Raw genomic sequence first — 14,931 nt, forward strand, 5'->3', positions numbered from 1 at the left:
GTCCTTTGCCTTTCGCGGACAAGTGCTCTACCAATTGAGCTACCGAAGCACGACTCACGCCCAGTACTCACAGCTTTACTTCTGTCAGTATCTCGTCTCCTACCTTCCGCTGCAGAGTGAAAATCTCATTCTGGAAACATCCCCCAGGCTGTGGCTAAGCCATGTCTCTGCTATATCCTTTCTTTCAGGAGTGCTAGTTCTGCAAGGTTCGCAGAAGAGCTTCTGTCAAGTTTGGAAGGTAGGAGGCGAGATACTGGCAGAAGTAAAGCTGTGAGTACCGGGCGTCATTTGGTAGAGCACTTGCCCGCGAAAGGGAAAGGTCCCGAGTTCGAGTCTCGGTCGGGCACACAGTTTTAATCTGCCAGGAAGTTTCATATCAGCGCACACTCCGCTGCAGAGTGAAAATCTCATTCTGGAATTGAAAATCTGTTATCAGCTGACATCAGAGGAGATCAATTTGGGTTCGGGAAAAATTTGGGAACGTGTGAGTCAAAACTGACCCTACAGCTTACCTTAGAAGAAAGGTCAAAGATCAGAAAATCTACGTTTGTGGCATTTCATCACAGGCATTGCACTCATCTCCTCCTTCATGTTCATCTCCTCCTCCCCTTTCCCCTTCGAGTGCCTCATCTCCCACCACAGTTTCTCTCTTTGTCCATCTCCTCCTCCCCCTCCTCTACCCCTATCCATCCCTGCCTAACCCCCTCTCTCTGTCCATCTCCACCTGTATCCCTCTCAACCCCTTGCTGCCATGCCAGTCCACACGCGTAGGCTCTGCAAAGCAGGCAGTAAAGCAGGTTTCTACCATTTCCACAAGATGCACATTGTGCATGGCAGCCTACTTTTAGGGGCCTCAAAGCCTTTTCTGACCACTCACGTGTATGCTGGCTGCTATGCAAAGCAGATCTATAAGGCGGGCCGACACTGGTCCAACACAAGATGCCTGTTATGCCGGGCAGCCTACATTCTGTGGTCTGGAAAACGATTCTTGTCCCTGATGCATAGGATGCCCTGCACAGCAGGTTGATAAAGCAGGCTAGTACTATTCCTACACGACGCACCTTTCATGCAAAGCAGTCTATATGTTAGGGGCTGAAAAAAATCTTTAGCCCATGTCTCTGCTCCTATTGAAGCTAGGTCAGAAGCCCCACAGGGCTAATGTTCGTGAATCATGTTGTTTGTGTGTAAAATTTGATTGAAATTGATCCAGGGGCTCACATCTCCTCCTCCTTTCCCTTTTCCCATCACTTCCTCACCTCAACATCTGTTCACCTGCTCCCAACTCTCAACCCATCTCGTATTCCCTTCTCTGTTTCTGTCCATGTCCCCCTCCCTCTTGCACTGTCCATCTCCTCCACCCCCTTTGTCTCCTCCCCCTTTCTTCTGTACATGCCATTCAGTCCCCTCACTCCCTACCCATCCCCTCCTGACCCCTCTTCCCCTATCCATCCCTTCTTGTCACCTTCCTCCCATTCAGCACAACCCATATGTCAAGGGCATGGCTACTCTTTTTTCCCATGATGTATAGGCTGCCATGTAAATCAGGTTGATACTGCTCCAACGCAGCATGCAGGGCAGCCTACACATAGGGGGCTTGAGAACCATTTATTGCCCCTGACGTATAGGCTGCTCCGCATAATACTTAGATAAGGATGGTTATTATTCCCACACAACAATCCTGGCAAGGGCAGCCAATACAGCAGGGGCTTCAAAGCATCACTTGTCTGCATCTCAGCAAATATTAGGGCTGTTGTTGTTGTTGTTGGTCCAGAGACTGGTTTGATGCAGCTCTCCATGCTACTCTATCCTGTGCAAGCTCCTTCATCTCCCAGTACCTACTGCAACCTACATCCTTCTGAATCTGCTTAGTGTATTCATCTCTTGGTCTCCCTCTACGATTTTTACCCTCCACGCTGCCCTCCAATGCTAAATTTGTGATCCCTTGATGCCTCAGGACATGTCCTATCAACCGATCCCTTCTTCTAGTCAAGTTGTGCCACAAACATCTCTTCTCCCCAATCCTACTCAATACCTCCTCATTAGTGACATGATCTACCCATCTAATCTTCAACATTCTTCTGTAGCACCACATTTCGAAAGCTTCTATTCTCTTCCTGTACAAACTATTTATTGTCCATGTTTCACTTCCATACATGGCTACACTCAATACAAATACTTTCAGAAATGACTTCCTGACACTTAAATTTATACTCAATGTTAACAAATTTCTCTTCTTCAGAAACGCTTTCCTTGCCATTGCCAGTCTACATTTTATATCCTCTCTACTTCGACCATCATCAGTTATTTTGCTCCCCAAATAGCAAAACTCCTTTACTACTTTAAGTGACTCATTTCCTAATCTAATTCCATCAGCATCACCCGACTTAATTCGACTACATTCCATTATCCTCATTTTGCTTTTGTTGATGTTCATCTTATATCCTCCTTTCAGGACACTGTCCATTCCATTCAACTGCTCTTCCAAGTCCTTTGCTGTCTCTGACAGAATTACAATGTCATCGGCGAACCTCAAAGTTTTTATTTCTTCTCCCTGGATTTTAATACCTACTCCAAACTTTTCTTTTGTTTCCTTTACTGCTTGCTCAACATACAGATTGAATAACATCAGGGAGAGGCTACAACCCTGTCTCACTCCCTTCCCAATCACTGCTTCTCATTTATGCCCTTCAACTCGTATAACTGCCTTCTGGTTTCTGTACAAATTGTATATAGCCTTTCGCTCCCTGTATTTCACCCCTGCCACCTTCAGAATTTGAAAGAGAGTATTCCAGTCAACATTGTCAAAAGCTTTCTCTAAGTCTACAAATGCTAGAAATGTAGGTTTGCCTTTCCTTTATCTTTCTTCTAAGATAAGTCGTAGGGTCAGTATTTCCACATGTGTTCCAACATTTCTATGGAATCCAAACTGATCTTCCCCGAGGTCGGCTTCTACCAGTTTTTCCATTCGTCTGTAAAGAATTCGTGTTAGTATTTTGCAGCTGTGACTTATTAAACTGATAGTTTGTTAATTTTCACATCTGTCAACACCTGCTTTCTTTGGGATTAGAATTATTATATTCTTCTAGAAGTCTGAAGGTATTTCGCCTGTCTCATACATCTAGTTCACTAAATGGTAGAGTTTTCTTAGGCCTGGCTCTCCCAAGGCTGTCATTAGTTCTAATGGAATGTTGTCTACTCCCGGGGCCTTGTTTTGACTCAGGTCTTTCAGTGCTCTGTCAAACTCTTCACGCAGTATTGTATCTCCCATTTCATCTTCATCTACATCCTCTTCCATTTCCATAATATTGTCCTCAAGTACATCACCCTTGTATAGACCCTCTATATACTCCTTCCATGTTTCTGCTTTCCCTTCTTTGCTTAGAACTGGGTTTCCATCTGAGCTCTTGATATTCATACAAGTGGCTCTCTTTTCTCCATAGGTCTCTTTAATTTTCCTGTAGGCAGTATCTACCTTACCCCTAGTGAGATAAGCCTCTACATCCTTACATTTATCCCCTAGCCATGCCTGCTTAGCCATTTTGCACTTCCTGTCGATCTCATTTTTGAGATGTTTGTATTCCTTTTTGCCTTCTTCATTTACTGCATTTTTATATTTTCTACTTTCATCAAGTAAATTCAATATTTCTTTTGTTACCCAAGGATTTCTACTAGCCCTCGTCATTTTACCTACTTGATCCTCTGCTGCCTTCACTATTTCATCCCTCAGACTACCCATTCTTCTTCTGCTGTATTTCTTTCCCGCATTCTTGTCAATTGTTCCCCTTATGCTCTCCCTGAAACTCTGTACAATCTCTGGTTTAGTCAGTTTATCCAGATCCCATCTCCTTAAATTCCCACCTTTTTGCAATTTCTTCAGTTTTAATCTACAGTTCATAACCAATAGATTGTGGTCACAGTCCATATCTGCCCCTGGAAATGTCTTACAATTTAAAACCTGGTTCCTAAATCTCTGTCTTACCATTATATAATCTATCTGATACCTTTTAGTATCTCCAGGATTCTTCCTCGTATACAACCTTTTTTTTTATGATTCTTGAACCAAGTGTTAGCTATGATTAAGTTATGCTCTGTGCAAAATTCTACCAGAAGGCTTCGTGTCTATCTTGGCCACTATAATACGTTCACTAAGCTGTTTGTAGTAGCTTACCCACACTCCTATTTTTTATTTATTATTAAACCTACTCCTGCATTACCCCTATTTGATTTTTTATTTATAACCCTGTATTCATCTCACCAAAAGTCTTGTTCCTCCTGCCACCGAACGTCACTAATTCCCACTATATCCAACTTTAACCTATCCATTTCCCTTTTTAAATTTCCTAACCTGCCTGCCAGATTAAGGGATCTGACATTCCATGCTCCAATCCGTAGAATGCCAGTTTTCTTTCTCCTGATAATGACGTCCTCTTGAGTAGTCTCCGCCCGGAGATCTGAATGGGGGACTATTTTACCTCCGGAATATTTTTCCCAAGAGAATGCCATCATCATTTAACCATACAGTAAAGCTGCATGCCCTTGGGGCAGCCGTTCGCAGTACCAGCACAGCAAGGCCGTTTTGGTTAGTGTTACAAGGCCAGATCAGTCAATCATCCAGACTGTTGCCCCTGCAACCACTGAAAAGGCTGCTGCCCCTCTTCAGGAACCACACGTTTGTCTGGCCTCTCAACAGATACCCCTCCGTTGTGGTTGCACCTACGGTACGGCTATCTGTATTGTTGAGGCACGCAAGCCTCCCAAGCCTCCCCACCCCCACCAACGGCATGGTCCACATTTCATGGGGGGGGGGGGGGGAGAGAGATATATTAGGGCTAGAGCATTATAAACACCCGTGCGTTGGTCCTGTCAGGGCAAGGAGTTCGTGTCGCAGATTTGGACCATTTCGGTTTAGGTGCCTCGGAGGAGTTCCCAGACATACATACGTATTCTCAACTCCTTCCAGTGCGACCACCCCTTCCTCCCCAATTCTCTGTCCACCTCATCTCCCACCTCTATCTGTCTATCTGCTCCCTGATCTCCTTGTCCATCTCATTCCCCCCCCTCTCTCACTGTCCACCGCTCCTCTCCCTCTCTGTGTCCATTTAAGCCTTCACCCTCTCTCTGTCCATCCCCTACTCCCCCTTACTCTGATCACCTCCACCTCCCCCTCTCTCTCTGACCGTTTCCTCTCTCCCTCTCACTCTGGCCATCTTCTCTTACTTTCCCTCTCTCTGACTGTCCTCTCTGTTCTTACCCCTAACATGTAGTCTGCCGTGCAAAGCAGGTTTACAAGGCAGGCCTACACAGCACTCCTGCCATGCAGGGGAGCTTACATGTCACAAGCTGCAAGATCATTTTTGTCCATATCCCTAGTGCTTTGGTAGCTAGAAGGTTCTAGTCGCCAGTGTAGATACTTGTGAAGTTGCTGTTTGAGTATCAGATTAAGTTGATATCGATCCAGGGCTTTAGGAGGCAATGCTGCACACACACACACACACACACACACACACACACACACACACACTGACTGCCTTATAGATGGGCCAAAAGAGAGGGAAGGAGAAACATTGTCCAGGTAGTATCAGCATGCCTTGCAGGGGCTACATGCGTGGATGAGCACAGTCAAGTATAGAAAGGAGGAGGCGGATAGTGTGATGGTGAAAGAAAGAAGTGAACGGACTAAATAGGAGTAGGAGATGGGCAGGCAGAGAGAGGAAGGAGATGAGGGACAGAGAGAAAGGGGGACAGAGGGAAGAAGACACACAGTTATGAAGATGAGAGGGACAGAGAGAACTGTGAGGAGAATACGAGGTGCATTCAAGTTCTAAGGCTTCCGACTTTTTTTTCTAATTAACTACTCAAACGAAATCGATGAAACTGGCGTTACTTCTCGACGTAATCGCCCTGCAGACGTACACATTTTTCACAACGCTGACGCCATGATTCCATGGCAGCGGCGAAGGCTTCTTTAGGAGTCTGTTTGGACCACTGGAAAATCGCTGAGGCAATGGCAGCACGGCTGGTGAATGTGCGGCCACGGAGAGTGTCTTTCATTGTTGGAAAAAGCCAAAAGTCACTAGGAGCCAGGTCAGGTGAGTAGGAAGCATGAGGAATCACTTCAAAGTTGTAATCACGAAGAAACTGTTGCGTAACGTTAGTTTGATGTGTGGGTGCGTTGTCTTGGTGAAACAGCACACGCGCAGCCCTTCCCGGACGTTTTTGTTGCAGTGCAGGAAGGAATTTGTTCCTCAGAACATTTTCGTAGGATGCACCTGTTACCGTAGTGCCCTTTGGAACGCAATGGGTAAGGATTACGCCCTCGCTGTCCCAGAACATGGACACCATCATTTTTTTCAGCACTGGCGGTTACCCGAAATTTTTTTTGTGGCGGTGAATCTGTGCGCTTCCATTGAGCTGACTGGCGCTTTGTTTCTGGATTGAAAAATGGCACCCACGTCTCATCCATTGTCACAACAGACGAAAAGAAAGTCCCATTCATGCTGTCATTGCGGGTCAACATTGCTTGGCAACATGCCACACGGGCAGCCATGTGGTCGTCTGTCAGCATTCGTGGCACCCACCTGGATGACACTTTTCGCATTTTCAGGTCGTCATGCAGGATTGTGTGCACAGAACCCACAGAAACGCCAACTCTGGAGGCGATCTGTTCAACAGTCATTCGGATGATCCCCCAAAACAATTCTCTCCACTTTCTCGATCATGTCGTCAGACCGGCTTGTGCGAGCCCGAGGTTGTTTCGGTTTGTTGTCACACGATGTTCTGCCTTCATTAAACTGTCGCATCCACAAACGCACTTTTGACACATCCGTAACTCCATCACCACATGTCTGCTTCAACTGTCGATGAATTTCAATTGGTTTCACACCACGCAAATTCAGAAAACGAATGATTACACGCTGTTCAAGTAAGGAAAATGTCGCCATTTTAAGTATTTCAAACAGTTCTCAGTCTCGCCGCTCGCGGTAAAATTCCATCTACCGTACGGTGCTGCCATCTCTGGGACGTATTGACAATGAACGCGGCTTCATTTTAAAACAATGCGCATGTTTCTATCTCTTTCCAGTCCGGAGAAAAAAAATCGGAAGCCTTAGAACTTGAATGCACCTCGTATAGACAGGATAGGGAGAAGTGAATATGGACAGAAGGAAGGGAGAGGAGGACATGGTGAGAGGGCAGAAATATGAACTAACAGAAGGGGTAGGAGGAGCTGATAAATGATAATTAATTGAAACCCTCAGCTGCCGACAGGCGTTGTTGATATACCTCGATAGGCACAGCTGAAAATGTGTGCCCCGACTGGGACTCGAACCCAGGATCTCCTGCTTACATGGCAGATGCTCTATCTATCCATCTGATCCACCGAGGACACAGACGAATAGCGTGACTGCAGGGACTTATCCCTTGCACGCTTTCCCGTGAGAATGTTGGGAATGTGGGTGTAGCAGAACGAGCATGAGTTCACAACGAACCAACTTGGGGCACATCTCAGTCAATGAAACGAATGTGCAGTTACAACTCAATCGGAAGTAAGAACTATTCTTCACAAGTGGAACAATTCAAAGGTGTCTGGCCCCGAAAAGATCACAAATACATAGATCAAGCATATCCTCAGGAAGCCGTTTGTATTACTGTTAGTATTACTCATCTGGATATGTAGTGCCTGATTTTTAAACAATTACTCCCCGGATACCTGGAAAGAGGCTTAAAGTGGTACCAATCCGAAAGACAGACAAAGACTTCACATAAGTCACTGATCACCGTCCCATTAGCTTACTCAGCAGCTTGAGCAGAATTTTTAAACGTTTGATTAAGAAGTGGAATGAAGAGCCAGCATACGTGTGAATGCAGTGATATGCCCCGAAGAACCCAAATTTCGGCAGAAGAACTTCTAAAGCTTACAAACATTTAACAAACAACACCAAATACGCCAGATCGATAGTTGCTGTCTTTCTATACATTAAAAGTGCGTACGACAAAATTTGGAAGGAGAATCTCTTTAAAATATGTTACAAACCTCTTTTTGCCAACTTTCTCCCCAATACAAGTAGACAACTAACAGTATGTCGAAGGTCAATCCAAGATATGAAGATATCAACCGCCAGACTGCCACAAGGATCGGCGTTGTCGACTGTGCTATTTACGATTTCTATCAATGACATCCCATACGCTCCGCATGGCCAGACTGCTTAATTTGCTGACGACACAGCATTCCTTACGACAGGGACAATTCAGTCGCAGTTCGGCGACTCCAGTGTCAATTAGATACTATGGCAGACTGCGGTAGGAAAAGTAAGGTAAAAGCGAATCCCAAAAAGACAAAGGGGATACATTTTAGCAGAAAAAGACCAGCTTTGCGCCAGACTTCAACTATATGGCAGATATCTCCCTTGTTGTTCAACAGTCCGGTATTTAGAAGTGACTTTCGACTTTGGACTTACGGATCAAAACCCCAGGATTAACGAAGAAATTCATACTATTACCTGTTAGCAGAGAACTCAGTATGGTCACGAAACTAATCTATATATATTATAAAAACGGATGTATATTTGTGCATATGTTCCACACTTCCTCCTAAAATATTGATCCAATTTCAACCAAAATTGTACACGTAGCCCTTACCGTCTGGTAACAATCGCTATGGGGACAAGAACCACCCAACTATCCTAGTTCAGGAGACATGATGTCATAAACAATGAGATGCATGAAAAACTGCCGCATCATGCATTGACTTTTAACGGCAGTCCATTCTTCTTCAAGGGGCCAGAACCAGAGAAGGTACTGTTGTTGCACATTGGGGTATGGGGCGAGCTCGACGTTCTAGCCCATCTCAAAGGTGTTCAATTGGGTTCAAGTGGGACTCTGGGCAGTTCAGTCTATTCCAGGAATACTACTGTCTACGAGGCCCGGATCTGGGCTGGGGGCCCGCATCTCGTAGCCCGCATCTCGTGGTCGTGCGGTAGCGTTCTCGCTTCCCACGCCCGGGTTCCCGGGTTCGATTCCCGGCGGGGTCAGGGATTTTCTCTGCCTCGTGATGGCTGGGTGTTGTGTGCTGTCCTTAGGTTAGTTAGGTTTAAGTAGTTCTAAGTTCTAGGGGACTGATGACCATAGCTGTTAAGTCCCATAGTGCTCAGAGCCATTTGAACCATTTCTGGGCTGGGGGGACCGGGGTATCTGTCCCGGGCGCCAGTTTCAAGGGGCGCCAAATGTATATTCATGAAGAGAAAAACCTTGCTTCACAAAACCCACGTTGGTCTGACGATAACTCATATGATTTTTAAACGTGTCCCTGTTGTTTTTTTAAACATTTATGAACATATTCTAACGTAAGTTGATTTTTGAATGCGTGGGCAGTATACGTGATGTCTCTACCAAGGGAATCGCCGTCGCAGCAAGAAATGACAAGCTTTTTAGCAGACAGAAGAGGACGGGGCTATACGACCTGAGCCGAATAAACGCGATCGGGTGAATACCAAACGCTGTTTGTTTATGGGGTTGATTGGTTGATTGGGTGTGCGAATGATAAGCGTTATTATAATTACTAGCGAAATCCATAGTTTCGGACTACCAGAGTGGAAACAATCGGCTAACGGGAATGGATCCAAGAAAACGAGATTTTGGCAGGAAATTTTTGTTAGATCGCTACACTGCTAAGGGCCAGTTGTACAGACCCCGGTTAGTAAAGGAGTAAGTTCTGTTCTCGGAACAGCGGGGGAGACGCTTTGTATGAGCACGTAATAATGTCTAACCGGAGAATAAGCGCGGGATGTGATGCTGGCAGGGTTAGTAAAGTTAACCGGAGAATACGTTTTGTCAATGGCAGGAATAGTTACAGAATTAGTGATGACAAGATTGTTTGTTACAACGATTAAGGAGAAGAAACGGGATATCACACAAATTATATGGGAGAATATGAGGATTCCAAATTTATACAAAAATTTTTACCACTATTTTTCAATCTATTATTTGACAAACTGGAGCTTATGAATGAAATGTGAAACTATTTCCTAACATAAAACTTTTTGCTTGTAATAGGACTAATTATATTGTCGTGTTATCTTTGTAAACGAAATAAATAAAAATGAGAATTTATGCCAAAACAATCTCGCTTATTTGGCGCGTATTACAATTGCTGCAATATTAGAAAGGCCCATTTCGTTTTATCTAGCAAACAGTGCCAAACTACACGTAACCAAATAGACCACACCAGTTTTGGGTACTATTCGTATGAGCAACTTTTTCAGTATTAGACAACGACATTTTGATTTTTCATGTAGCAAAACGTTTGACGAACTTTGATGAGGTAATAGATTCTTTCGCAGAAAGGAAAGCAGTCCGTGTAAATCTGCAGCAAGAGAAAAGAATGCTGGGACCTAAGGATTGAGGAAATGTGTACTATCTTGCTTGTGTCTTGTCTTTACTCGTTTGATTTTCCTATATTTAATTATATGTCACACAAAAGAGAAAGTTATTAGCTAATAGGCAATAAAGAGTGAAAATTCTCTCGGTCACAAATAATGCCACCCAGTTCTCTCCTTTTTATTTATTTATTTTTGTGTGGGTTGTTATACCGGCCGACTGGAGAGGCACCACAAAACATTATAATTTCCACTGTCCTGTATATAGGTTTGATGGCTTCCATTAAAAAATATACGCGTTTAAATTCCACAGAGCGAAATACAGTGACGGGTGATGAAAGTATGCTTTGTGAAGAGGCGTGGCACTGCACTCTGGTGCACTTAAGACCAGACAACACGTCTTACATTTCCTCGAACATATATGTTTTACATATAAACATCATCTGAAAGATGTGCGCTCCAAAACTAATATGTTTTTGAAAAATCATTTTTTTGAATTGTTGACGCCGTATCTCAAACGCTCGAGTGTAAGGGGAGGGGGGGCACTATCAGGTTTTTGCCCCGGTTCGGAAATTCGTAGATCTGCAAGCCACTGTTTCAAAGATGACGCTTTATGACTGGGTGCATTGTCAAGCCTGCTGCAAACAATCAACAAATCTCGGAACCCCTTTCCCTACTGCACGCAGTACACAATGCTGTAAGATGTATTCAGATCATTCCACATTTGGTGTTCCTTGAGTACGGTGGGAGGACCACGCCATGGCCGTGGAACACTCCGACACTGTAATACCATCTTCTCCGTCGGCACTACAGATGACGGTAGGTAACGTTCTGCAAGAACTCGTCAAACCAAGGTCCTTCCATAGTATTGCCACTCGTCTACAGTGGCGTCGCTTTTAACATCGCTCCTCAAGCGTCGCTTAGCATTGACTGTAGAAATGTGGAGCTGTTCGACCATTGTCGGCCGTTCTTTTCAACTCCCTACGCACAGTAATTGTATTAGCTGGACTGCCGGTAGCAGTTTGGGAATCAGAAGTGATTCCTTTCGTTGATTTCATGCGATTTTTTGCCCCCCCGTTAGCAATGTTCGACGGTCCCTATCCGTCAGTACACGAGGTCTGGCAGGTACTGGTTTAGCAGTGGCTGTTGTTCCGCATATCCTCTTCACATCAACAACAGTCGAGTTGGGCAGTTTTTTCTCCACGACACCCCTCGCAGAAAATAACGAAAGGAAAAATTCGCGCAGCATTGGCCTCTTACTTAGCTCGCATCTGTCGCAAATCTCTCGCCCAGCACCAAGTTCCACAGCATCATCAGTAAACAGGCGTAACTGCTGCTCAGTCTGACCGTAAGAGCATTTATGTAGTCTATATCAAGAAAGCGCCGTTTACTTCTGTATATAAGAAAGGTAAAAGAACGGACCTATACGATTACAGACCGATATCCTTATCATCGGTTTGCTGCAGAATTCTTGAACAATTTCTGAGTTCGAAGTAATAAATTTTCTCAATTCAGGAAAGCTTCTGTCCACAAATTAGGAAGGATTTAGAAAGCATCGCTCGTGCGTAACTCAGGCAGCCCCTTTCTCGCGTGATACTCTGCGAACCACGGATCAAGGGCAACAGACAGATTGCATAGTCCTAATTGTCCGAAAAGCATTTGACGTTGTGCCCCACTGTAGATTGCTTACGAAGGTGTGAGCGTACGGACTGAGTTCCCGAATACATGAGTAGCTCGAAGACTTCTTACATTACAGAACCAAGTACGCTGTCCTCGACACCGAGTGTGCATCAGAGACAAAGGTATCGTCACGAGTGCCTCAAGGAACCGTCAAAGGAGCGTTCTTATTCTGAGCATACATAAATGACCTTACGGACAGGCTGAGAAGCAGTTTACGGCTGTTTACTGATGATGCTGTCGTCGCTGAGGGACTGTAGGAGGATACAAGCTGACTTCAGCAAAATTTCTAGTTGGCGTGATGAATGGAGCTAGCTTTGAACGTAGAAAAGTGTAAGTTAATGCAGATGAGTAGCAAAAACCATTCCTTAATAATTTCGAGTAGAGCGTTAGTTGTGTACTGCTTGACACAGTAACGATGATTAAATATCTAGACTAACAGTGCCGAGCGATACACAATGGAATGGTCGCGTCACTCTGATATACGGAATACTCGACTTCGTTTTATTGGCAGAATTTTGGGCAAGAGTAGCTCATTCGTAAAGGAGACGGCGTATTGAACGCTACTGCAACCCATTCTTGAGAACTGCTCGAGTGTTTGAGATCCCCCAGCAGGTCGGATTAAAGGAAGATGTCGAAGCAGTTCTGCGATATGCTGCAAGGTTCGTTACCGGTAGTATTACGGAGATCCTTCGTGGACTTAAATGGGAATCCGTGGAGGGAAGACGACGTTTTTTTCGCGAGGCACTGTTGGAAAAATTTAGAGAACTGGCAGTTGAGTCCGATTGTAGAACGATTCTACTGGCGCCAACGCACATTTCGCCTATGTACCACGCAATAAAGATAAGAGGACCTTCAGTTCCTACGGAGGCTGATAGATAGTCATTTTTCCTCTCTCTGTTTGCGAGTGAACAGGAAAGGAAATGACTAATGGTGCTAGGTGCTACCCTCCGTCATGCACCCTACACTTACTTGCGGAATATGTTTGTAGATTTAGATGAAGCAAAACTTCAGCACTGGGCCTGACTTTCTTATTTATTACTTCTTTACTACTAACTCTGTTCGCAAAACATTTTGCATGTGTACATGCAAAAACATATCACTGTGCAACACATACGTAGTTCAAGAAATACGACGATTTAAACATTGAAATGTGTGAAAAACTAGCTTACCTTAAAACCGGACGCAAATTATTGATGCTATACTCATTCAGAGGTTGATAATGAGAGCACTTAGCTGCTCCCAACGAATTTTAAACATAATTTCAAACTTTTTCTCGCTGGTTTGTACACGAGAGTTCGATTCTTTAAAGATTCAAGGTGGGTGGGGGGGGGGGGGGGGGGGTTCTGCCATAATTAGAACGAATTTTCTCATGTAGAATACAATTTTCTGGTTATGAAGAAGCAGATAATATTCACGAGTGGTTAAATAGGGACGGCGGTGCACTGGGACTGAACAGCTAAGTGACGAAGACGACACGACTGAGGAAGTTCGTCAAGCATGCCGAAACACTGGTATGCGTTGATGAATTAAAGCGTACGCAGGACAAAATTCGTTTGATTACATCGATGTTCTGAATCTCTGGTAACTGATAACAGTCGTCAGGGGAAAAATGAGTGAAAAACGGGAACAGAAAAAGATATTGGACGATTATTTTTCGGAAATGAACGGAAAGGAAGTGATACGCAACAGAGTGCTTTTTTTTTTTTTTTTTTTTTTTTTTTTTTTTTTTTTTTTTTTTTTTTTAAGCGTAACTTTGTAAATGAATTGTCAGTTTCTGGCGAGTAACGTGTAAGTAAAGTGCGCTGCCAAATGTAACGTCTAGCATGTTCAGTAAATACAATTCGTAACAGTTTCCGAAAAAAAAAACAAAAAAAAAGCTTATGTTGAATTACATTGGGTCCTTGATAATCCGGCATGCTCGGGGATCTATCAACGCCAGATTATCTAATACGTCGGATCATCAATGTCATTTTTACAAACCTGCTTTAGAAAAAGCGATATAAACAAAACCTACGTTTGTAATGTACAAAAACAAGTAACTGCTACTTGGAAACACAACAGTCGAGAGTGCAGTATAAAAAATTAAAAGTATGTGTAACTTTTCCATAAAAGCAATATTAATTTTGAAGTCGAATACCGTAATGCTCTATTTAATAAGTTTAAGGCTCAAAATTTACAAAAGTTATATAGACATAAAAATTTTATTTACGCCAGTTAGGTAATAAAATAAGCACTATTGATCTGGAAGAATCAAGAATGAGGTAATTAATAAAAAGTGTTACCAAGAATTTTGCACAATTTAATTGGAATTACTGTCTATAGAAATAGCACAGACATCTGACATTATCGAGGGCATAGAATACGTAGCTCTGGTTTCTACCACTGATGAACTTTAGCTGAAGTTTTCTTCTGAGCCCTCTGGAATATCACAGAAATGGTAACTTGTTTCACGGACTGTGCTTTTTTTTTTAACGAAAATTATTTCATATAGTGTGCAGATTCGATTCGTAGCTTCAGAAGCTTGTGTTGTTGATTACTGTCAGTGAATTGCACAAAACTATTTAAGTCTTCCGAAGCCTCAGCCCAAGAGATATGAGTGGTGGGCGTTCCTCTTCGTCAATCTCGGCTTATGGTGGCTCCAGCGATATGAAAACACGTTGTATATCACATCGTCAGTAGCTCTCCTTCGACAGCTGAATATCTGACAATATTCGTCCATGTGTCAACTTTTTCAGCTGAAAACGTACTGAGATCATTAGAGGATACAGAACTTATCACTCGTAGAATTTCACAGCGATCAATTGTCCACTCATCGTAAGTTATATAGCGACCACTTCAGGCCAATGCAACTAGCTGATCTTGGCGAGAATATAATCGC

This window comes from Schistocerca americana, chromosome 6, assembly GCF_021461395.2.
Source record: "Schistocerca americana isolate TAMUIC-IGC-003095 chromosome 6, iqSchAmer2.1, whole genome shotgun sequence".
Classification (NCBI taxonomy): domain Eukaryota; kingdom Metazoa; phylum Arthropoda; class Insecta; order Orthoptera; family Acrididae; genus Schistocerca; species Schistocerca americana.